The sequence below is a fragment of the Apium graveolens genome, chromosome 8 (assembly GCF_009905375.1).
Source record: "Apium graveolens cultivar Ventura chromosome 8, ASM990537v1, whole genome shotgun sequence".
Lineage (NCBI taxonomy): Eukaryota > Viridiplantae > Streptophyta > Magnoliopsida > Apiales > Apiaceae > Apium > Apium graveolens.
In genome coordinates, this window is record NC_133654.1 from 119,013,168 (window position 1) to 119,039,141 (window position 25,974).

At 38.4% G+C, this 25,974-nt stretch overlaps 1 non-coding gene across 1 annotated transcript; it reads left to right on the plus strand.

Annotated features, from left to right (window-relative positions):
• Positions 1-1,384: 1,384 nt before the first annotated feature.
• LOC141681166 (small nucleolar RNA R71) lies at positions 1,385-1,491 on the plus strand. Its single transcript, XR_012558607.1, has one exon. It is a non-coding gene; the product is annotated as a small nucleolar RNA R71 (small nucleolar RNA).
• Positions 1,492-25,974: the final 24,483 nt, after the last annotated feature.

The window sequence follows — 25,974 nt, forward strand, 5'->3', positions numbered from 1 at the left end:
TTTTGCAAGCACCCGTCAAAAGAATCACCGAACACAGAGAAATCGTCCATAAACACCTCCACATTCTGACTAATCATGTCAGAGAAGATAACCATCATGCATCTCTGAAATGTGGCAGGTGTACCACACAACCCAAAAGAAACTCTTCTGAAGGCAAAGGTACCAAACAGACAAGTGAAGGTAGTCTTTTCCTGATCTTCTAGAGCGATGCAAATCTGATTATAACCCGAATAGCCATCCAGAAGACAATAATATTCATGCCCAGCCAACTTGTCAAGCATCTGATCAATAAAAGGAAGAGGGAAGTGATCCTTCCTTGTGGCTTTGTTCAACTTCCTGTAATCCATGCAAACTCTCCACCCCGTGACTGTTCGAGTAGGAATGAGCTCATTCTTCTCATTAGCCACAACTGTGATGCCTCCTTTTTTCGGCACACACTAAAATGGACTCACCCAAGAACTGTCAGAAATAGGATTGATGATCCCTGAATCTAGCCACTTGAGAATTTCCTTCTTCACAACCTCTTTCATTATCGGATTAAGCCTTCTCTGTTGCTCAACAGTTGCCTTGCTACCTTCCTCTAGCAGAATTTTATGCATGCAATAAGAAGGGCTGATTCCCTTGATATCTGCTATAGTCCATCCAATTGCTGATTTGAACTCTCTCAGAATCCTCAAGAGCTTTTCCTCATCACTACCTGAAAGGCCAGGTTGTCGATTCAGCAAGGCATTGGTAATCTGCCCAATTTGATTCTCCAAGGTCTTAATAGAAATCACTTGGCTCTTGCACATGAGCCTCAACTCCTCCAATTCATATTTTTCATTAGATTATTGCAGTTGGAGTTATTGTCTTGGTGCGTATTACGGTTGCTGAAAACTAGGAGGGTTGTGTTGCTTTGCTGCATACTGCTGATAAGGTTGCTGTTCCGCATTCTAAGTGTTGCTTCAGCTGAAATTAAGATGATTGCGGTTATTGGGATGATAGGTGGATGGAACTGGTTGCTACGACCTATGAAAGTTGCTCACGAACTGAGATGATTCACTAGAAATTGTACACTACTCTATCTCATGCACACCAGCACAAAGCTCACATACACTAGTGATCAGATTAACTCCATAATTAGCCAATGAATCCACCTTTATTGTCAAAGCCTTAAGTTGAGCAGCTATAGCAGTAGCTGCATCTACCTCCAGAATTCCCGCTACTTTGCCTTGATTAGTCTCTGAGAAGGGTTCTGTTATTCATTAGCAGCCATCAGTTCAATCAAATCATAAGCTTCATCGTAGCTCTAAGCCCTAAAGGCTCCACCTGATGCTGTATCAAGCATGGTCTAGAAGTCACACCCAAACCATTATAAAAGCAGTTAATGATCATCCAGTTAGGAATCCCATGATGAGAACACTTTCTAAGCATATCCCTATAACGATCCCAAGCTTCACACAAAGATTCTCCCGATTGCTGCGCAAATTGAGTAAGAGCATTCTTGATTGCAGTTGTCTTTGCCATAAGGAAGAATTTAATGAGAAACTTCTAAGCAAGATCTTCCCACTTGGTAATAGAGCCTGGTGGTAGAAAACGCAACCAACACTTAGCTTTATCCCTCAGAGAGAATGGAAAAGCCTCAACTTAATAGCATCTTCAGAAACATTGTTGAATTTGAAAGTGTCGCAGATCTCGATGAAATATCTAATATGCATGTTGGGATCTTCAGTCGGAGAACCCCCAAACTGGATCGAGTTTTGCACCATCTGAATCGTGCTAGCCTTGATTTCAAAAGTGTTAGCCGCGATGGCTGGTCTGACAATGCTAGACTGAATATCATTGATTTTTGGCTGAGAGTAGTCCATCAAAGCCTTTATATTTGCTTCTGGTTCACCCATTGCAACATGAGCTTCTTCTTTAACTTTATCCTCTTCTAAAAGTAATTCTTCCTCTACTAAAACTTCTTCCTCTGCTTTATCCAGTGTTCTCTTGCGAGATCGAGAACGTGTTTGGATACACTCTCTCTAGAGTACCTGAAAAAAGCAATAAGCAAATAAGTAAGTAAAATATCCGAGTCAGTAAACTTTAACGACCACTGATGTTAAGCACATAAACTAAAAATTAACACCGAGTCCCCGACAACGGCGCCAAAAACTTGTTAGGACGAAAACATGTGCTAATATTCACGGAAGTATACGCGATTGCAAGTAATATAAAATTAATTCTAGTCCATTCCCACAAAGACTGGTTTAGGTTAATTTCAAATTAATGTACTTATGCAACAATGGTATGGTTATTATTCAATGATAAGATGATAACAAGTTGAGATTGTTTATAACTAAGATATTAACTAACATGCAAAAATTACGGGATTAAAAGGTTTGATTTACTATATGAGACAAATATGGGATTCTAACTTCATTACTACTTCATTCAACAACCTTTTGTTTATAACCTTAGCATGCAATGGTGATGACAACTAATCAGATAACACGAAACTAGTAAACGCCAACTTTTGTTGTACGAATACCCTACTACCAGACATCTACAAAAGAGATAGAAGCTGAATAGACACCAATTATATTGAGACCCTATATGTATATAGAATTTGATAAAAAATGGTTTAATGCACAAGTTATCTATCGTGATAACATAGGGCAAGTAAGATGGTTAAAGTTACCTATGAATCATGCATAACAAATACATGAACCTATGCTTGCATGGCAAGATTTAAACCTCTAAATTCACTTTCTCTTCAATAGAGATTAATACGCTATCTTATAAGTTCGCAACGCTCATAAGGCGAATAAGCACAACCAATACTAGGATATCATACAATCACTACACACTAAGGTATCAAAACATATTAGCTATTAAAATCCATAAGTAAATCCGCTAGAACCCCACTATAATGTTTAGCCCATAACCGAACTCATCATCACGTGGGTTCCGATGAAAGCATGGTATAATAAACTAAGTCTTTATAAACTGAATAATAATCAAAGTACGTTAAACAAGAGTATAGGTTCAACAAACAAGAAAACTAGCATCCAAGATTACAACTTAAAACAAAGAATCACAAGAATGAACTAGATCCTCTTCGCCTTGGTTATATTTGTGCTCCTATGTCTTCTCGATGTCTTCTCCTTAAGCTCCGTTATGAAAAATGCCTTTAAGTTGTCTTTATATAACATCCCCAATCAACATAAATGTCCAAAAATCAATCGTCTAATCAAAACATGATTCTTCTTTTTTCGATCCGGCGCGGCCGCGTGCTGTCCCAGTGCGGGCACGTTGACTTTCTACTTATCTGGCGCGCGCGCGCTATTACAGCGCGGGCATGTTGACCTTCTGGAAAAACTTCAGATTTTTATTTTCTTTGCTGGTTCTTGATGGCGATCCACGAGCAAACATCCAGGACACCTTCCTAATATAAATTTAGCATGAAAGCAATGCTAAATCTCCTTGATCCCTTATTTATACCTGAAATGCAAAACACTACAAAAACAAATCAAATACAAAAAAATACTTGAGTACAAAACACCAATTCAAGCCTTTATAGGACGTTCTAAGTGGACATAAATGCCACTTAACACCAAGTAATCATCTTTTTTATTGATCCGTGTCATTGGTAGTATGGTTTCAGTATTCTTCAAATACTTGGAAAAAATTATAATCATCTCCACATCCTCACGAGATTTATTTTTCTTGATCTTCAACTCTGTTTCTATAATCATTATCAACTTTTTATTTCCCATGACAGTTTTTGGGTAGTTAGAAGTGCTTGAATCTTCTAGTATTGGGGCAGATGTAGACCACTCATTTGTTTGGCTGTAGATAGGCTTCAAGAAAAGCAGCTATTTGACTATTTTTAAGCTCATTGAGAAAAAGAGTATCATCTGGACTCATCACCTTAACTTTGTTGATGAATATGTCCAGCTCAGATGCTTTTCTTGATTTTAGGAAAGAAAGGGACACTTGCATACACCTGTCAACTCCTAAGTCATTGACATTCAAAACCACCCTATTTTCCTTAAAATTATGCCTTGTCACTAGCACCACCCTCAGGATTTTTTTTGTCCACAACCTTTATGTATGTAAAATGATTAAAATTGAGGGAGACTCTCAGGGCTTCTAGAAACTCATCAAACTCCTTGTCAAGGGAAGGGTCTTCAGCTGCCATCTTGGGTCTTTCAAGTCCAATATCTTCTTCACATTTGCTTGATAGTTGGATGGATTTTAGCTTGGGCTCCATCATCTTCCCTAGGCTTGGTAGCAGGCAAGGTTGAGTGTAGAGGGATCTGGGCCCTTACCATTTGAGGTGTTTCCTGAAGGGGTACATTCAAAGCACCCATAATAGCTCCAATTGACATACTGGTCTGCATCTGAAAATACTTTTAGGAGTCTATTAGGGATTTGATGTCCTATTGTTGACTTTGGACTATGGAAGTGAGTTGGGAGACTTGAGTGGTGAGAGATGCATTTGAATCTTGGAGTTCTGTGACTTGCAGTTGGAGAGCTTGTATTTGAAGATTTTTGGAAGTGGAGGGAACTGTCTATGAGCTTGTGGAAGGAGATGTTCCAAGACTGTTTAGCACTGTATTTTTGAATTCCTCTATGAGTAATGCAGATGGTTCAAATCTTGCTTTGTATAGATGCTCTAACTTGACTTTGTTGTCATTATTGTTGGTGATTTGCTGTTGAATTAAATTATGTAGAGCAATGAATGAGTCCTTTAGTTTCTTGATACTCTCTTGAATATGAGTGAGAGTGAGAGCTTGAAGCTTGTTTGAAAACTTGATTTATTTAGTTTCATTTCATTCAATGTAGGCATCAGTTCATCAATTCTCCTGTTCACCATCTCCTTGACTTCACCTTGATGACTATCTAGAGTCTTTTCTATAGCCTTGCCCATATAATTGAAGGCTTTGAGCTGAGCTTCATAGACCTCTATAATGGCATCATACAAACATTGCTCCCAAGAATTTTTATGTACTCCTCCCTAAACCTTGCGAGTGCCTCCTCCATGTCAATTGAAAAGCTTTTGGAGAGCCAGACATCTACATTTCCATCCCTTTTTGCTTCATCCACAACTATATCCTTCTGTTTTTCCACTTCCTCCCTATAAGTGAGAAGGATGGCTTGGTAGTCTTGATTTGACATGTCTGAGGTAAGCAGTTGCTGAGCAATATTTGAAAAACCTTCAAGTTGATCTACCAACACCTCATCAACAGTTTGAGATTGTGTTTGAGTATCTTGCAGCCATTGGGATAAGAGGTGTTGTGATTGTGTAGAAGTTGAGGGTTGGTTAGGGTTGGTTGAGGTTGATGGTTTGGAAGGTGAAATTATACCTCTGACATGAGTCACAGTTGAACTCACAGTGGGAACTGTGGTTATGACAGTATTTGTTCACTAGGTAAGTGAACCTCCATTTGAATTGGAGGGGATTTGACCAGGTTACTGTCATGTACCATGGCCTCAAACCCTTGTTCCTCTTGTAGGGAACTAGCACTTGAATGTGCTTGTGTACTTGCCTCCCCAATAGCTGGATTATTGGCAATTGAACTCCCAGCTTCAATTGTCAAATCAATTTCAGCTAGGGTTTTGAGGGGAGTTGTTTCTTTGTGAGAAACCTCCAATTTAATTGGAGAGGATTTGAGTAGCTCCCCTTCAAGAGTACTACCCTCAAACCTATCATTCTGTGAAGACCGTTGTGCACATGAAGGTGCATTAGAAACTTTCACAAGGTCTTCAGTAAAAACTGATAAAATCCCCGTGTTTGTGATGGTGTCATCAAGGTCTACCTCTGTATATAGCCTCTCACCATCTAAAGATTGTTCCTGAGTGGTGATCACAGTTTCATGAACTATGTCACTTGATTTTAGCAGGGTTTGAGAAGATGGTTCAAGCCCTTCAATAAAATTTGAAGAAATTTTAGAGATAAGATTTGTGAGATCAGGCATGAGTGTTGGCAACCCCCCCTGAATAGATGAGGGAGTTTCAATTGATGCGCCCTCTAAGTATGTGCCAACCAATTGAATTCTTTCACCCTCTTGAGAGTTCTGAAGAGGGGGTGCAGACTCATTACATGATGCATTGGGAGAATTCTTAATTCAATAGTGATACCTTGTTGAGAAGGAGCCATTAGAGTCTGTTTAGACCTCTGCGTTACAACTGCATCTTTTTAAGAAGATGTAGAAGTGTCTATTTGAGTGGTCAACTCAGCTTTCTTTTATTTCTTTGGATTTTTGACCAAGGGTGACTCAGTTTCTGTATGATCCTCACCACTATCACTAACTCCAACTAGTGTTGGTTGCTTCCTCTTCTTTTTACTAACTCCGTCCTTTTGAGAGGATGAAGTACTTGATTTCCTAGCTGTTAAGTGGCATTTATGTCCACTTAGAATGCTCTATAAAGGCTTGAATTGATGTTTTGTACTCAAGTTATTTGATGTGTCTTTGGTAGTGTTTTGTATTTCAAGCATATATACGGGATCAAGGTGATTTAGCATTGCTTTGATTCTAAAATGGTGTTAGGAAGGTTTCATGAAGATTATTTTTGGAAAGCCATCAACAACCAGCAAAATAAAACAAGCAGAAGAATTTTTTCCAGAAGGTCAGCGCGCCCGTGCCAGAGAAGCAGAATGTCAGCGCGCCCGCGCTGATGAAGCGCGTGCTCGCGCCGTGTCGTGATTTCAAAATTCTATTTTAATTAGAAGATTGTTTCCTGGGCTTCTATATTAATTGGGATCCTATATAAAGACAACTTAAAGATGTTTTTCATAACAGAGCTTAATGAGAAGACAGCGAGAAGCCCTATAGCAAAAATTCAACCAAGGCGAAGAAGATCTAGTTTTTTCTTGTAATTCTTTATTTTAAGTTGTAATCTTGGATGCCCGTTTCTTGTTTGTTGAACTTAATACTCTGGATTACGTACTTTGTTTATTATTTGTTTATAAAGACTTAGTTTATTATACCATGCTTTCATCGGAACCCACGGTGATGGTGAGTTCGGTTATGGGCTAATCGTTATCGTGGGGTTCTAGTAGATTACTTATGGATTTTAATAGTTAATATGTTTTGATACCTTAGTGTGCGGTGATTGATTGATATCCTAGTATTGGTTGTGCTTATTCGTCTTATGAGCGTCGCGAACTTATAAGATAGCGTGTTAATTTCTAATGAAGTGAAAGTGAATTTAGGGGTTTAGAACTTGCCATGCTAGCATAGGTTCATGTATTTGTTATGCATGATTCGCAGGTAATTTTAACCATCTTACCTGCCCTATGTAATCACGATAGATGACTTGCACATTAACCCGTTATGTTGTCAAATTCTATATACATATAGGGTCTCAATATAATTTGTGTCTATTCAGCTTCTATCTCTTTTGTGGATGTCTGGTAGTAGGGTATTCGTACAAGAAAAGTTGGCATTTACTAGTTTCGTGTTGTCTGATTAGTGTCATCACCATTGCATGCTAAGGTTAAGAACAAAAAGGCTATTAAATGAAGTAGTAATGAAGTTAGAATCCCATGTTTGTTTTATATAAGTAAATCAACCTTTTAATCTCTTAGTTAATTGCATGTTAGTTAACATCTTAGTTTTGAACAATCTCAATTTGTTATTCATCTTAGCATTGAATAATAACCATGCCATTGTTGCATAAGTACATTAATTGAAATTAACCTAAACCAGTCTGTGTGGGAATGAACTAGAATTAATTCTAAATTACTTGCGATCGCGTATACTTGCGTGAATATTAGCGCGTGTCTTCTAATGAAAAATCTGAATTGGAGGAGTTGAGGCTCATGTGTAAGAGCCAAGCGGTTTCTATCAAGACCTTGGAGAATCAAATTGGGCAGATTGCCAATGCCTTGCTGAATCGACAACTTGGTACACTCCCTAGTGACACGGAAGTACCAGGAAAAAGGGAAGCTAAAGAGCAGGTTAAGGTAATCATATTGAGGTCTGGGAAGGTTGCAAATCCCGAAAAATCTTAAGTTCCAGAATCTGAATTTGTGGCTGAAGAAGATGTGCTGAAGGAAGCAGAATTGGAATAATGGAAGACAGCTGTTGTCAACACTCCTCCTGAGGGTAATACAGCGGAAAAACATGTCTATCCTCCACCTCCTTTTCCTAAGAGGCTGCAGAAGCAAAAGCTGGATAAGCAATTTGCTAAGTTCTTGGAAGTTTTTAAGGTAACTTCATATCAACATACCTTTCGCTAAAGCTCTTGAACAAATACCTAGCTATGCGAAGTTTATGAAATATATTCTCTCTCGGAAAGTGAAGCTCGATGACTTAGAGACCGTAGCTCTGACGGAGGAATGAAGTGCTGTGCTGCAATAGAAGTTGCCTCCGAAGCTTAAAGATACTGGAAGCTTCACTATTCCTTGTAACATTAAAAAAGTGTCATTTAACAAATGCTTATGTGACTTGGGATCTAGCATCAATCTGATACCTTTGTCTATCTTCAAGAAGTTGAACTTACCTGATCCAAAGCCTACTTATATGACCTTGTAGTTGGTCGATCGCTCTATTACATATCCTCGAAGCATTGTGGAAGATTTCTTGGTCAAGGTGGACAAACTCATCTTTCCTGCTGATTTTGTAATTCTTGATTTCAAAGAGGATAAAAAGATTCCCATAATCTTGGGAAGACCATTTTTGGCTACTGGCTGAACCTTGATTGATGTGCAGAAGGGTGAGCTCACTATGAGAGTACTGGATCAGGATGTGACGTTCAATGTATTCAATTCCATGAAATTCCCTACTGATAATGAGGAGTGCTTAAAATTGGAGTTGGTCGATTCCGTGGTTACTTCAGAACTTGATCAAATGCTAAAGTCTGATGCCTTAAAGAGAGCCTTGTTAGGAAATTCAAATAGTGAAGACGATGAAGGTGATGAGCAGTTGCAATATTTGAATGCTTCTCCTTGGAAGCGAAGGCTAGATATGCCTTTTGAATCTCTTGGATTGGAGGAGCTGACCAAATCTCCAAAGCGCCTCAAGCCATCTATTGAGGAAGCTCTTACACTCAAGCTTATACTATTTCCTGAACACTTAAGGTATGCGTTTTTAGGTGATGCATCTACTTTGCCTATTATTATTGCATATGACCTTTCAGGCAGTGATGAGGAAAAGCTCTTAAGAATTCTGAGAGAGTTCACATCGGCAATTGGATGCACTATAGCAGATATCAAGAGAATCAACCCTTCTTATTGCATGCATAAAATTCTGCTAGAGGAAGGTAGCAAGCCTACTGTTGAGAAACAGAGAAGGCTTAATCCGATCATGAAAGAGGTTGTGAAAAAGGAAATTCTCAAGTGGCTAGATGCAGGGATCATCTATCCTATTTCTGATAGTTCTTGGGTGAGTCCAGTTCAGTGTGTTCCTAAGAAAGGATGTATCACTGTGGTTGCTAATGAAAAGAATGAGCTCATTCCTACTCGGACAGTCACGGGGTGGAGAGTTTGCATGGATTACAGGAAGCTGAACAAAGCCACAAGGAAGGATCACTTCCCTCTTCCTTTTATTGATTAGATGCTTGACAGGTTGGCTGGGCATGAATACTATTATCTTCTGGATGGCTATTTGGGTTATAATCAGATTTGCATTGCTCTAGAAGATCAGGAAAAGACTACTTTCACTTTTCCATTTGATACTTTTGCCTTCAAAAGAGTTTCTTTCGGTTTATGTGGAGCACCTGCCACATTTCAGAGATGCATGATGGCCATCTTATCTGATATGATTGGTCAGAATATGGAGGTGTTTATGGATGATTTCTCTGTGTTCGGTGATTTTTTAATGAGTGTTTGCAAAATCTTGGCACCGTTCTTAAAAGGCGTGTTGAGACCAATCTGGTTCTCAACTGGGAGAAATGTCATTTTATGGTGCAACATGGCATCATTCTTGGGCACAAGGTCAATAGTAAGGGTCTCGAGGTGGATAAAGCCAAGGTGGGCATAATTAAAAACCTTCCTCCACCAATTTCTGTTAAGGGAGTCCGCAGTTTTCTTGGTCACGCGAGTTTTGATCGGTGTTTCATCAAGGACTTCTCTAAAATCTCTAAACCCTTGTGCAATCTTTTAGAGAAAGATGCCCCTTTCAAGTTTGATGATGAGTGCCCGTTAGGACGAAAATACGCGCTAATATTCACACAAGTATACGCGATCGCACGTAATATAGAATTATTTCTAGTTTGTTCCCACAGGGACTGGTTTAGGTTAATTTCAATTAATGCACTTATACAACAATGGTATGGTTATTATTCAATGCTAAGACGAATAAAAAATTGAGATTGTTTATAACTAAGATTATTAACTAACATGCAACAACTAAGAAAATTAAAAGGGATTGAGTACTATATGACACAAACATGGGATTCTAACTTCATTACTACTTCATTCAATAGCCTTTTTGTTCTTAACCTTCGCATGCAATGGTGATGGCACTAATCAGATAACACGAAACTAGTAAATGCCAACTTTTGTTGTACGAATACCCTACTATCAGACATCGACAAAAGAGATAGAATCTAAATAGACACCAATTGTATTGAGACCCTATATGTCTATAGAATTTGACAACATAATGGTTTAATGTGCAAGTATCTATCCTGGTTACATAGGGCAAGTAAGATGGTTAAAATTACCTACGAATCATGCATATCAAATACATGAACCTATGCTAGCATGTCAAATTCTAAACCCCTATATTCACTTTTGCTTCAATAGAGATTAACACGCTATCTTATAAGTTCGCGACACTCATAAGACGAATAGGCACAACCAATACTAGGTTATCATACAATCACCACACACTAAGGTATCGAAACAATTAACTAAAGAAATTCATAAGTAAATCCGCTAGAACCCCACAATAACAATTAGCCCATAATCGGACTCATCATCAACGTGGGTTCCGATGAAAGCCTGGTATCGTAAATATAGTCTTTATACTGAATAAATAATAAACCAAGTATTTAACAAGAATATAGGTTCAACAACAAGAAACTAGCATCCAAGATTATAACTTAAAACAAAGAATCACAAGAATAAACTAGGACTTCTTCTCCTTCATTGCATTGTGCTACAGATCTTCTCGTCGATCTCTCCTTAAGCTCTATTATGTCTCCACTATTGAAAAACGATCTTAAGTTGTCATTATATAGCAGCCCATGCAGATTAGAAGCCCAAAAATTGAAATTATAAGAGAATTAGGATTTTTTCATCCTGACCTGGCACGGGCGCGCGCTTCACTAGCGCGGGCGCGCTGACCTTTTGTACTTCTAGCGCGGCCGCGCGCTAGCCCAGCGCGGGCACGCCGTCCTTCTGGAAAAACTTCTGATTTTGCTTCTCTTTAATTGCTGGTTCTTGACGGTCTTTGCACAAGCGATCTTCATGACACCTTACAAACACCATTTTAGCATCAAAACAATGCTAAATCACCTGGATCCCTGATATATGCCTGAAAATGCAAAAACACTATAAAATACATCAAAAACACAAATAACTTAAGTACAAAACACCAATTCAAGCCTTTATCGGACGTTCTAAGTGGACATAAATGCCACTTAACACCCCCCAAACTTGAACCGATGCTTGTCCTCAAGCATAAACAGACTCAAAGAACAAGAGATAAAAAATGTATGAATGCAACGATCCCAATAGAATAACTTAACCAACCAACAAGCAATATCTCCGCAAATGCAGTTATTCACACAAGTTCAATTAAATATCACAAATCAGAATCGTGCGTGTGTGCAAGTACTTAACAGATATATTATCACCACTAGATCAATAATCATGACTCGCTACTCATCAAGGCAATCGCAAGGTTATAAATAAAATATAAGCTAAACTCAAAATGACTGACAACACTTTAATTCTTATATTGGAGTTATACATGGATTCATGCTTTTATTGCTAACACATAAACAACATAAATATGCTTATTTGACCGTGCAATGAGTGAGGTCCACAAAAGTCTTATACAATAATACCCATATAACGAGCGTTAGGTTAGTGGATCCCAGACTATAAAAGCCTTAGGTCACTAGGCACAAAGTCCCCTAAGAACTTAATAACTCGAGTATTAAAGAGGCCACTCACGATCAATTATGCATAACACATTTTTTTCTTTTTTTTTCTATATTTTTTTCTTTTTTTTGATTTCTGAATGAGTGCGTTTCGCTCGATCTCGCTCAACCCTACACTACTCATATAAAATGAGCCGGCTACTAGCCATTTGACACCTAGCCACAACAACTAGCAATAAAATCCAATTTTTTCTATATTTTTTTTATGTTTTTTCATGATTTCTGAATGAGTGTGTTTCGCTCCATCTCGCTCAACCCTAGACTACTTATATAAAATGAGCCATCTACTAGCCATTTGACACCTAGCCACAACAACTAGCAATGAAATCCAACTATTTTTTTCCAATTTTTAAATATCCATGATATTTTATGATTAAGAGAATATCCTAAATTCTAAATATAAACTTGTGATTAAACCTCGACAAACAAACAAAACATGATCATGATCTAGCACTCAAGCAACCTATAAGACAGTGAAATTTATTGCTTCTAGCATGCAAATCAACTCGATAAGACTTAACATTCCTAAATACGACATCACCACACTAGCATCAATATCACACATTAGTTGGAAAAGTAAACTAAGAGATCATGTTATAATGCAAATGCATGAACTATATGCAATATACTAACATGGCAATTATGCAACTATATGAACTACATTATCATAAATATGCAAACTATATGAGACACACACAAATATATATTCCTTAACTATTACCCCCAAACTTAAATTATTCATTATCCTCAGTGAAGGAAATAGTAAGGAAACATGCATACCTACTCAGAATCAGGATCATCACCCTCATGGGGTGGTGTGTCAGGAGTGTCTGGAGAAGGGTACACAAAGTCCTCACGAATACTAGCCACTGGATATCAACTCCTGTGGCTCTGAATGCAGTCCCCAATGCCTTGGTGAGGCGAATATGGATGTCATGCATCACATCCATCCTCCTTATCAAGTGCCTATACTGCGCTGAACTCAAACCAGCACTGCCCTATGCTTCCTCCTGCTGCTGCTGCTGCTGCCGTGAAGGACCGACCTCCTCACCCAACATAGCTCTCCGTGCTGCCCTGCTCGCCTGAGTCATACCACTAGCATATGACTGATCAGCTGGACGGCCACCCGACAAGTGGTCATGAGAATAACCAAGCCCCTTCGGATCAGGATTGCCACTGTACCACTCCTCCATACTCAACAACGTCGAACTATTAATCGGGGCACTCAAAAGCTGTAGCTGCTCGTGTGCGGGCCAATGAACTCCAACCGCCACACATAGCTTCATCACAATGGACACATAGGGTATAGAACCCGTAGTACTCCCACAAAGAAATCTCAAAATACCCTGATGAATCACCATCCCGAGATCCACATAGTCGCCCTGAAGAATCTCCCACAACAACCATGCACGCTCCACAATAACATCAAGCACGTGAGAATATGGCATGATGTTGGCACAAATAAAGGATTTCCATGCACATGCAAACCTGTTCATCCACGAGACAGATAAATTGGCATAGTCATTCGTATCCTTCTTGAACTTCCAGTGAGTCTCAGGTACACACAGTGTAACAATGATCCAATCCAAGTTAAAATCACCCCCCGTCTTTTTATTTCAAATATCCTGATCTGGCCTCCTCTCGGGCTGCTCAATTACCCTCTGAATCGCCTCAGCACTATACTCTACAGTCAACCCCCTCACCACAGAAAATATATTCTTCTCCGCCTATGCATTCGCGTAAAACTCGCGAACCACACTCATAGGCACCATAGATGGTGCCTCACAAAAAGCAATCCAACCCATCTCCACAATCATCTCCATCAACTTACCATCCCTCCCCGATGGCAGAAAACCTCACTCCTTGGCTATGAGCTTCGAAAGCAGCCTTGTATACTCTGCCTCAGCCTCCGGAGTTAAAAACTTAGGCCTCACACCACCAACACTAGAAGAATCGGTGGTGCTGCTGCTAACTTGGGTTCTTTGTCTTTTGGGTGCCATTGAAAGTGAATAAGTTTGAGAGAATATAAGTGTATAAGAGAGATTTGTGTGTTTGAGAATTTGAGAAGTGATGGAGAAGTTTGTGTATAAGTGTGTGTATATATAGGAGATTAATAATTAGTTATGGAAAAGAACTGGGATTAAAGGGAGTAATGGGGGTAATGGAATTGATTTGGAATAGAAATTATGGGAAGTGGAGGAGGGAAATTCAGGTAGGAATTGATTTTATATTCAAAGTCCCGATTTTCTGTCTTTTTTCGACTACAGGGATCCAGTGTGACCGCCCTGCCTGACAGCGCGGGCGCGCCGTGTTACTGGAAAACCAGCGCGGTCGCCCCACATATCAGCACGGGCCCGCGCAGCTACTGGAAAAATAGCGCGGCCGCCCCGGTTCTCAGTGCGGGCGCGCCGTGCTACTGTAGTTGACATTGGAATTTTTTCCTTTTCTGATTTTTTTGTATTTTTCTCCTTGTTTTCTTCTTCCTCTGTCTACTAATGCACAATAAACTTAGGTTGCCTCCCACGAAGCGCTTGCTTTATGTCGTTAGCTTGATGTAGAATCCCGAGATCAAGTGGACAAAAAAACGGCACTAACCACCTCAAAGTTTGCCGTATCCCCATAATAATGCTTCATCCTCTGTCCATTCACCTTGAATGCTTGGCATGGATCATTCTCAAAAATCTCCACCGCTCCATGTGGAAACACAATTTTGATAACAAACGGCCCATACCACCTCGACTTCAATTTTCCAGGAAAAAGATGGAGACGAGAGTTGAACAAAAGAACTTGTTATCCCGGCATAAATGTTTTGAGCACTAGACCCCTATCGTGCCACCTCTTGACTTTCTCCCTATACATTTTGTTATTCTCATATGCTTGAAGCCGAAACTCGTCGAGTTCATTCAATTGAAGCATTCTTTTCTTACCAACTGCATCCATATCAAGGTTCAACTTCTTCAAAGCCCAATACACTTTATGCTCGAGCTCTATAGTCAAATGACATCCCTTACCATAAACCAACTGAAATGGCGACATGCCAAGTGAAGTCTTGTATGCTGTTCTATACGCCCACACAACTTCATCCAGCTTCAAAGACCAATTGTTCCTGGATGGACACACAACTTTCTCTAGAATATGCTTGATCTCTCTGCTAGATACCTCAGCTTAACCATTAGTCTAAGGATGGTAGGCTGTAGCAATGCGATAATTCACATTATATCTCTGTATCATAGCAGTGAACTTGCGATTGCAGAAATGCGATCCCTCGTCACTGATTATGACTCTTGGAGTGCCAAACCTTGTGAATATCTGCTTATGAAGAAAATTTAACACTACATTCGTATTATTTGTCGGCTAAGCCTTGACTTCAACCTATTTCGAGATATAATCAACCGCCAACAAGATATACTGATTATTGCAAGATGAGACAAATGGCCCCATGAAGTCAATTCCCCAAACATCAAAGACTTCAACCTCGAGAAGCACATTATGAGGCATCTTATCCCTCTTAGACATATTACCTACACATTGGAAGCGATCGCATTTTAAAACAAATTGATGCACATCCTTAAACAAAGTCGGCCAAAAGAAACCTGCTTGAAGGATGCGAGCTGCTATTTTTTCTTCACTATAGTGGACTCCATAAGCAGTCGAATGGAAATCTTGCAAGATCCCCCCCTTTTGATGTACCGAATATATCTCCTGATGGTTTGGTCAGCTCCTTGCCTAAACAAGAATGGCTCATCCCACATGTACTACTTCACCTCATGAAAAACCTTCTTCCTTTGAGCAGAAGAGAAGTCTGGAGGCATAATATTGCTCACAAGGTAGTTCACAATGTCTGTGAACCACGGTTCTTCCTCTTGTACCCCAAGCAACTGCTCATCGGGAAAAGACTCATTTATCAATGTCTTATCCTGTGAACTTACACTTGGATCTTCTAAACGAGAGAGATGATCAGCTACTTGATTCTCAGTACCCTTTCTGTCCTTGATCTCCAATTCAAATTCTTGAAGTAAAAGATCCCATCAAATCAGTCTAGGATTCGAGTCCTTTTTCGAGACGAGATAACGAATCGCAGCGTGATCAGTGAAAACTGTTACCTCCGTCACAAACAAATAAGATCGAATCTTCTCAAAACCATAGACAATGGCTAAGAGTTCTTTTTCAGTAGTAATATAATTTAGTTGAGCACCATTGAGGTCTTACTAACATAGTAGACCACATGAAATATGTTGTTCTTTCTTTGCCCAAGAATTGCTCCAACTGCATAGTCACTTGCATCACACATCATTTCAAAAGGCTCATTCCAATCAGGTGCAGTTATGACATGTGCCGTGATTAAATTCTTCTTTATGATCTCAAAAGCAGTAAGGCACTCGTCATCAAACTTAAAAGGGACATCTTTCTCTAGAAGATTACGCAAGGGTTTAGAAATTTTTGAGAAGTCCTTGATGAACCGCCTATAGAATCCGGCATTACCAAGAAAATTACGGACTCCCTTAACAGAAATTGGTGGGGGAAAGTTTTCAATAACCCCCACATTGGCTTTGTCCACCTCAAGACCTTTACTAGAGACTTTGTGCCCAAGAATAATGCCCTGTCACACCATAAAATGACATTTCTCCCAGTTGCGAACCAGATTGGTCTCAACACACCTTTTAAGAACGATGCCAAGATTGTGCAAACAGTCGTCAAAAGAATCACCAAACACAGAGAAATCATCCATGAACACCTCCATATTCTGACCAATCATGTCAGAGAAGATATCCATCATTGATCTCTGACATGTGGCAGGTGTACCACATAAACTAAAAGAAACTCTTCTAAAGGCGAAAGTCCCAAAATGACATGTGAAAGTAGTCTTTTCCTGATCTTCTAGAGTAATGCAAATCTGATTATAGCCCGAATAACTATCCAGAAGGCAATAGTACTCATGCCCAACCAATCTGTCAAGCATCTGATCAATAAAAGGAAGAGGGAAGTGATCCTTCCTCGTGGCCTTGTTCAGCTTCCTGTAATCCATGCAAACTCTCCACCTCGTGACTGTACGAGTAGGAATGAGCTCATTCTTCTCATTAGCAACAACTGTGATACCTACTTTCTTCAACACACACTGCACTGGACTCACCCAACAACTGTCATAAATGGGATAGATGATCCCCGCATCTAGCCATTTGAGGATTTCCTTCTTCACAACTTCTTTCATGATCAGATTAAGCCTTCTCTATTGCTCAACAGTAGGCTTGCTACCTTTTTTAGCATAATTTTATGCATACAATAAGAATGGCTGATTCCCTAGATATCTGCTTTAGTCCATACAATTGCCGACTTGAACTCTCTCAGAATTCTTAGAAGCTTTTCCTCAGCACTACCTGAAAGGTCAGATGCAATAATAACAGGCAAAGTAGATGCATCACCTAAAAAAGCACACCTTATGTGTTCAGGCAATGGTTTAAGCTCAAGTTTAAGAGCTTCCTCAATAGATGGCTTGAGGCGCTTTGGAGATTTGTTCAACTCCTCCAATCCAAGAGATTCAAAAGGCATATCTAGCCTTCGCTTCCAAGGAGAAGCATTTAAATACTGCAACTGTTCATCACCTTCATCATCTTCACTATCTGAATTCCCCAACAAGGCCTTCTCTAAGGCATCAGACCTTAACATTTGATCAGGTGCTGAAGTAATCATGGAATCGACCAACTATCACTTTTAAGCACTCCTCATTTTCAGTAGGGAATTTCATGGCATTGAAAACATTGAACGTCACATCCTGATCCAACATTTGCATAGTAAACTCACCCTTCTGCACATCTATCAAGGTTTGGCCAGTGGCCAAGAAAGGTCTTCCCAAGATTATGGGAATCTTCTTATCCTCCTCGAAATCAAGAATTACAAAATTAACAGGAAAGATGAGTTTGTCCACCTTGACCAATACATCTTCCACAATGCCTCGTGGATATGTAATAGAATAATCGGCAAACTGTAAGGTCATATAAGTAGGCTTTGGATGAGGTAAGTCCAAATTCTTGAAGATTGACAAGGGCATCAGATTGATGCTAGCTCCCAAGTCACATAAGCATTTGTCAAATGACATTTTTCCAATGGTACAAGGAATAGTGAAGCTTCCGGGATCTTTAAGCTTCGGAGGCAACTTCTGTTACAGCATAATATCTCATTCCTCCGTGAGAGCAACCGTCTCTAAGTCATCAAGCTTTACTTTTTGAGAGAGAATACCTTTCATAAACTTCGCATAACTAGGCATCTGTTCAAGAGCTTCAGCAAAAGGTATATTGATATGAAGTTTCTTGAACACCTCCAGAAACTTCTCAATCTGCTTATCCAGCTATTTCTTCTGGAGCCTATTAGGAAAAGGAGGTGGAGGATAGATATGTTTCTCCCCTGTATTACCCCCAGGAAGAGTGTGTTCCACAGTAGTCTTCCTTAGTTCCAATTCTGCTTCCTTCTATACTTCTTCTTCAGCTACAACTTCTTCTTCCAAAACTTGAGATTTTTTGGGATTTGCAACCTTCCCAGACCTTAATATAATTGCCTTAACCTTCTCCTTAGCTTCCTTCTTTCCTGGCACTTCAGTGTCACTAGGGAGTGTCTCCTTAGCTTCCTTCTTTCCTGGCACTTCAGTGTCACTAGGGAGTGTACCAGGTTGATGATTTTTCATTAAATTGTTGCAGCTGGAGTTGTTGTCTTGGTACATATTGCAGTTTCTAAAAACCAGGAGGGTTGTATTGCTTTGTTGCTTCAGGTTCCCCATTACAATAAAAGCTTCTTCTTCAAATTTCTCCTCGACAAGAACTTCTTCAAAAACTTCCTTATCTACTACAAATTCTTCCTCATCTTGATCCAGTGTTCTCTTACGAGACCGAGAACGCGTATGCATACACGCTCGCTATAGTACCTAAAACACGATAAGGAAACAAATAAGTAACAATGTCCGAGTCAATGAACTTTAACGACCACCGATGATAAACACATAAACTAAAAATTAACACTGAGTCCCCGGCAGAGGCGCCAAAAACTTGTTAGGACGAAAATACACGCTAATATTCACGCAAGTATACATGATTACAAGTAATATAGAATTATTTTTAGTTCATTCCCACAGGGACTGGTTTAGGTTAATTTCAATCAATGCACTTATGCAACAATGGTATGGTTAATATTCAATGCTAAGACGAATAACAAACTGAGATTGTTTATAACTAAGATTATTAACTAACATGCAATTACTAAGAGAATTAAAAGGGATTGATTACTATATGACACAAACATGGAATTCTAACTTCATTACTACTTCATTCCATCACCTTTTTGTTCTTAACCTTAGCATGCAATGGTGATGACACTAATCAGATAACAAGAAACTACTAAATACCAACTTTCATTGTACCAATACCCTACTATCAGACATCCACAAAAGAGATAGAAGCTGAATAGACACCAATTGTATTGAGACCCTATATGTCTATAAAATTTGACAACATAATGGTTTAATGTGCAAGTTATCTATCCTAATTACATAGGGCAAGTAAGATGGTTAAAATTACCTATGAATCATACATATCAAATACATGAACCTATGCTAGCATGGCAAGTTCTAAACCCCTATATTCACTTTCATTTCAATAGAGATTAACACGCTATCTTATAAGTTCACGACCCTTATAAGACGAATAAGCACAACCAATACTAGGTTATCATACAATCACCACACACTAAGGTATCGAAATAATTAACTAAAAAAATCCATAAGTAAATTCGTTAGAACCCCACGATAATGATTTGCCCATAATCAGACTCATCATCAACGTGGGTTCCGATGAAATCATGGTATAATAAACGTAGTCTTTATACTGAATAAATAATAAACCAGGTACGTAACAAGAGTATATGTTCAACAACAAGAAACGAGCATCCAAGATTACAACTTACAACAAAAACTCACAAGAATAAACTAGGTCTTCTTCTCCTTCGTTGAATTATGCTATAGGTCTTCTCGTTGATCTCTCCTTAAGCTCTTTTATGTCTCCACTCTTAAAAAATGATCTTAATTTGTCATTATATAGCAGCCCATACAGGTTAGAAGCCCAAAAATCAGAATTAGAGAATCGGGATTCTTTCATCCCGACCTGGCACGACCGCGCGCTTCACCAGCGCGGGCGCGTGAACCTTTTATACTTCTGGCACAGCCGCATGCTAGCCCAACGCGAGCGCGACGTCGTTCTGGAAAAACTTCTAATTTTGCTTCTCTTTAATTGCTGGTTCTTGACGGTCTTTGCACAAGCGATCTTCATGACACCTTCGAAACACCATTTTAGCATCAAAGCAATGCTAAATCACCTGGATCCCTGATATATGCCTGAAAATGCAAAAACACTATAAAACACATCAAAAAACAAATAACTTGAGTACAAAACACCAATTCAAGCCTTTATATGATGTTCTAAGTGGACATAAATGCCACTTAACAGTGCCTAGCTGCTTTTGAGAGCTTAAAGAAGAGTTTGATAACGACACCGGTCATAACTGCACCTAATTGGGATGAACCTTTTGAAATGATGTGCGATGCAAGTGACTATGCAGTTGGAGCAGTTCTTGGGTAGAAGAATAACAATATATTTCATATGGTCTACTATGCTAGTAAGACCCTCAATGGTGCTCAACCGAACTATACTACTACTGAGAAAGAGCTATTGGTTATTGTCTATGGTTTTGAGAAGTTTTGATCTTATTTGCTTGGGACGAAGGTGACAGTTTTTACTGATCACGCTGCAATTCGCTATCTCGTCTCGAAGAAGGACTCGAAGCCTAGACTAATTCAATGGGTTCTTTTACTTCAGGAGTTTGAGTTGGAGATCAAGTGTAATATCCAGGATATATCGTGTAATTAATTTTGTCAATAAATAATTATTATGTGATTATTACGTGAATTTTGGTAAATTATCTGATGACTGATATTAATATTTGGGTGTTTATATATGAAAAAATTAGGATATTTTAATTTTTAATTATCCAGAATAAAATATAGATAATTTTGGTATTTTTGTGGTAATTTTTGGATTATTATATGATTTTATAAGGATTTATAGAATTAATAATTACTATTTTTAAGTAATTATAAAATTACTTTATAAAATTGAAAATCGTCCAACCTCAACCATTTTTGCATTTTTACAACCCGAAACTTTTCGGAAAACTCTTTTTTAACCTAATCTGATTATTCTGAACACACTCCGTGTTTTGGCTTTTTCGATCCGGGGTACAGTTTGACCCATGTGAGTCCCGACACAAAATTTTCGATACGATAATCAATTTATAGATCGATAAAATCCGTATTCTCGAAAGGCGAGGTAGTATTACTTTATTTTCATATAAAGTGTTTTACAAGAAGCTGGTTTTGATAATTATCCAAATCTGGTATTAAATTGTATCGTCTTTATAGTTACTTAGCGGCTTAGTAATCTATTTTCGGATTCGATATATAAGTGTAATTATGGAATTATTAAATAAATACAATATTTGAGGGGTCTTTCAGCTATATGTTGCTTATTATTAATTATGGGTAATTTGTTAGATACAAAGATTATTTGTGTAATTAATTATTGAGCTGTATGAGTTTATTTTGCTTTTAAAGTAATTTAATTGAAAATTTATCATAAATGTTGAAATTGTTTCTAAAATTATTTTCATACTTTTATAATTTCAGTATTATATTTTAGGAATTTATAAAATTTAGAAAACAATATTTTATCAATTATTTATTCCAAAAATAATTTTCTAAGGATATTAAAGTGTAAATTCAATATTAAATTCAGAAATGCTTCAAACATTATGAAACTCATATTTTATTAAGTTTGAAATATTTCGGGAATTTTAAAATTGTTTCAGAAATTTTCTGGCTTTTATTTAACCGCATGTTTGTTCGTTAAATTATAAAATGCGGGTATGACGCACGAATCAAAAATATTTTAAAATTTACGAAAATTTTATTTCATTAGTTTTAAATTATTTCGGAGATTTTAAAGTTATTTTGGTAAATTTTGGAATTATAATTACCCGAAAATGGTTCGTTGAATTGTTGTTCACGATGTTGATTCGAGTTAATAAGGCAGATAAGTATTACTTCTTTTCATTTTTATTCCCTGTGTAAACTCTCTCTCACACCTCTCCCTCTCCCTCCCCGTCTCTCATCTCTCTCTTCGACCTCTCTCTCGCTCTCTGCCATCTCTCACTCCATCCTCTCTCGATTTTGTCTGTCTCTCCCTCTCTAATTTTTTCACCTCTCTCTTCCTCCTTTCTTTCACTGCTCTTTCCCATTTTTCTTTCCCCTTTCCCGGCCGCCGCTGCTTCGTTTTCTCGGTAAGCCGCCGCTGGACTTCGGTTTGGCTTGGTGGTTTATTTGTGTGTGTATATACGTCTGTTTATGTGTGTGTTTATCTGTGTGTTGTCCTGTGTGTTACCTCTATTAAGCTCCTGGCCGTGTTTGTTTTTGCTCTCCTTTTTCCGATTGGCGCGTGGCGCGCGTTTGTGACTATGTTGCTGTGATTCTGTTACTCTGTTCGATTATTTCTGATTGATTAAATTTTAATATTTTATTTATACAGGAATTATTGAAAAATATATATATATATATATATTCATGATATAAATATTTATTTCGTGCGGGAATAAATTGTATTAATCGGTGAAATTCGTATAGGACGTCCGATAAACGGAAACCCGCAAATTTTACTGCCGTCGACGATGAGCGAGCCGACGACGGACGATGATGATTTTAATCTGAGTCCGACTTTTATAAATTAAATAAATTAGTTCGTGGAGTTAATTTCGAAACGAAAACGAATAATTATTTTAGAAGTTGTAGTGGCGTTCAAATTATGGAGTGGGTTTGAATTGTAAATTGGTTGTGATTGATTGGTGATTGACGTCGAATTATTTCGAGGGGTAGGGCGATAAACAAAGGAGATGCTAGCCGATTTTCGGGAAATTAATTCTGAAAATACGGGAACGTAACCTATAATTATCGTAGACGTCGAATGAGGATATATAATTATATTATACGGAACCTAATTACGTGTTGTGACAAGATATTTTATAAATAATCGATTACCCTATATTTGTAAAACAACGAGTATACGTACTTTCTGAAAACAAATATCGAACCGAGTTTCGAAGATGTGAACCCTAATTGCTATGTGTATTTCAAAAATACATATAAATATGAGTCGAGATTTCATATCGAACGGGTAGAGTTGATAACAAGGATGTGTTAAGCATAAGCGATTGTCTAAATTAGGGTATTTCAACTCTGTAGGTGTTAATTGGAAAACCCGAGGATTGTCATCGGACTAAGAATGATCTAGTGGTTAGTCATTGAGCTCAACAAGGTTCCAATCGAAGGACCCAAGTGTTGGGATCGTATCTAGAATAAGGTAGTGGTTTGACGATATAGCCGAACATTCAAGTCGAACCAAAGTCAACTAGTAATAGTGGTTAAAGCTTATCAAGGCAAGTATTCCTAACTTTTCTTGTAATATACTGCAATTACTTCATTCCTATTCTAAGTTTAGAATAGTTAACTGTTTTATATTTCGCTGCAATTACTCTTAATTATGCAAGTCTATTTTATTATTGTTCCTATATTTTCGATTGGTCTCTTGAGTAATTACCTACTCTTCTGGGTTATTTACGAACCCCGAATCGGGATGTTTTGAAATCAAAATGATTTGACATCAAAATACTCTACGGGTTAGATGGTTACTATAAGGGCCAGTGTTGAACTACAACCTATGGGCCGGGGATGGACCGGACCCTTGGGCCATAGTGTCTGGGTACCCGAATGGATCTATACAAGTAGGTATAGATCTACACTATATCCTGACTGATCAGCAGGGTATGAGTGTGAACATTAAACTAGTGTCCAACCTAATTCATTGTTGATCTCCATTAACGGCATTTTCTCTCGAAAAGTTTTATGATTCCAAAACTGGACAAAACCCTGATTCAGGAGATTAATCTGGGAATTGCTCGACACTTTTGATTTATTATTAGGGGTTGGGAATGACCAATGTTTATTCGTTAAACTACTTCTAATAAATAGAAATGTTTATAAATTATTTAAAGATTTTGTCCGGAAATTTTCCGTTGATATTGATACTTGGAAATCAGTTAAGTACTTGCTGGGCATTTTGGCTCACTCTTGCTTTGTAAATTCTTATTTCTTTCAGAAAAAATTAGGATAAAAGTGAATAGCTTTTAATAGACAGCAGAAGTTAGAAGGATCTCCGTTGCAAGGGGATGAAGATATTAGAAAAATAAGATAAGGGGATTAGTATAAAGGTATTTAAATGTATCTCAGTTGTTGTAAATTTTAGAAGGTTAGATTCTTGTTTCATACCATAAACCTGTAAAAGATCCGAAATTAAGGGGTCATTGTATATAATTTTAGATTATATGAAGATTTTTTAGTGATACCAAATCTTGACCCCGGATTTAGGTTATTACATCAAGGACATAAAGGGTACTGAGAATCAAGTCACTGATCATCTCTCTCGTTTAGAAGATCTAAATGCAACTTCACAGGATAGGACATTGATTAATAAGTCTTTTCCCAATGAGCAGTTATTTGGGGTGCAAGAGGAAGAACCTTGGTTCGCAGACATTGTGAACTACCTTGTGAGCAATATTATGCCTCTAGACTTGTCTTCTGCTCAAAAGAAGAAGTTTCTTCATGAGGTGAAGCGGTACATATAGGATGAGCCGTTTTTGTTTCGGCAAGGAGCTGACCAAATCATCAGGAGATGTATTCCGTACAGCGAAACAGGGGGGATCTTGCGAGATTGTCATTCGACTGTTTATGAAGGCCACTATGGTGGAGAGAATACAACAGCTCGTATCCTTCAAGCAGGATTCTTCTGGCCTACATTGTTTAATGATGCGCATCAGTTCGCCTTGAAGTGTTATTAATGTCAGCGGGTTGGTAATATGTCCGAGAGGGTTGGGATGCCTCTTAATGTGCTTCACGAGGTTGAAGTCTTCGATGTTTGGGGAATTGACTTCATGGGGCCATTTATCTCATCTTGCAATAATCAGTATCTTGTTGGCGGTTGATTATGTCTCAAAATGGGTTGAAGTCAAGGCTTTGTCGATAAATGATGCGAAGGTAGTGCTTAATTTTCTTCATAAGCAGATATTCACAAGATTTGGGACTCCAAGAGTCATAATCAGTAACAAGGGATCGCATTTCTGCAATCGCAAGTTCACTGCCATGATGCAAAGATATAATGTGAATCATCACATTACTACATCCTACCATCCTCAGACTAATGGTCAAGCGGAGGTATCTAACAGAGAGATCAAGCGAATTCTAGAGAAAGTTGTATGTCCATCGAGGAAGGATTGGTCTTTGAAGCTGGATGAAGCTGTTTGGGCGTATGGAACATCATACAAGACTCCGCTAGGCATGTCACCATTTCAGTTGGTTTATGGTAATGGATGTCATTTGTATGTGGAGTTAGAGCATAAAGCATATTGGGCTTTGAAGAAGTTTAACCTTGATATAGATGCAGCTGGTAAGAAAAGAATGCTTCAATTGAATGAACTCAACGAGTTTCGGCTTCAAGCGTACGAGAATAATAAAATGTATAAGGAGAAAGTCAAGAGGTGGCATGACAGGGGTCTAGTGCTCAAATCATTTATATAGGGGCAACAAGTTCTTTTGTTCAACTCTCGTCTTCATCTTTTTCCTAGAAAATTGAAGTCGAGGTGGTCAGGGCCGTTTGTTGTCAAAACTGTGTTTCCACATGGAGCAGTGGAGATTTTTGAGAATGATCCACGCCAAGCATTCAAGGTGAATGGACAGAGGTTGAAGCATTA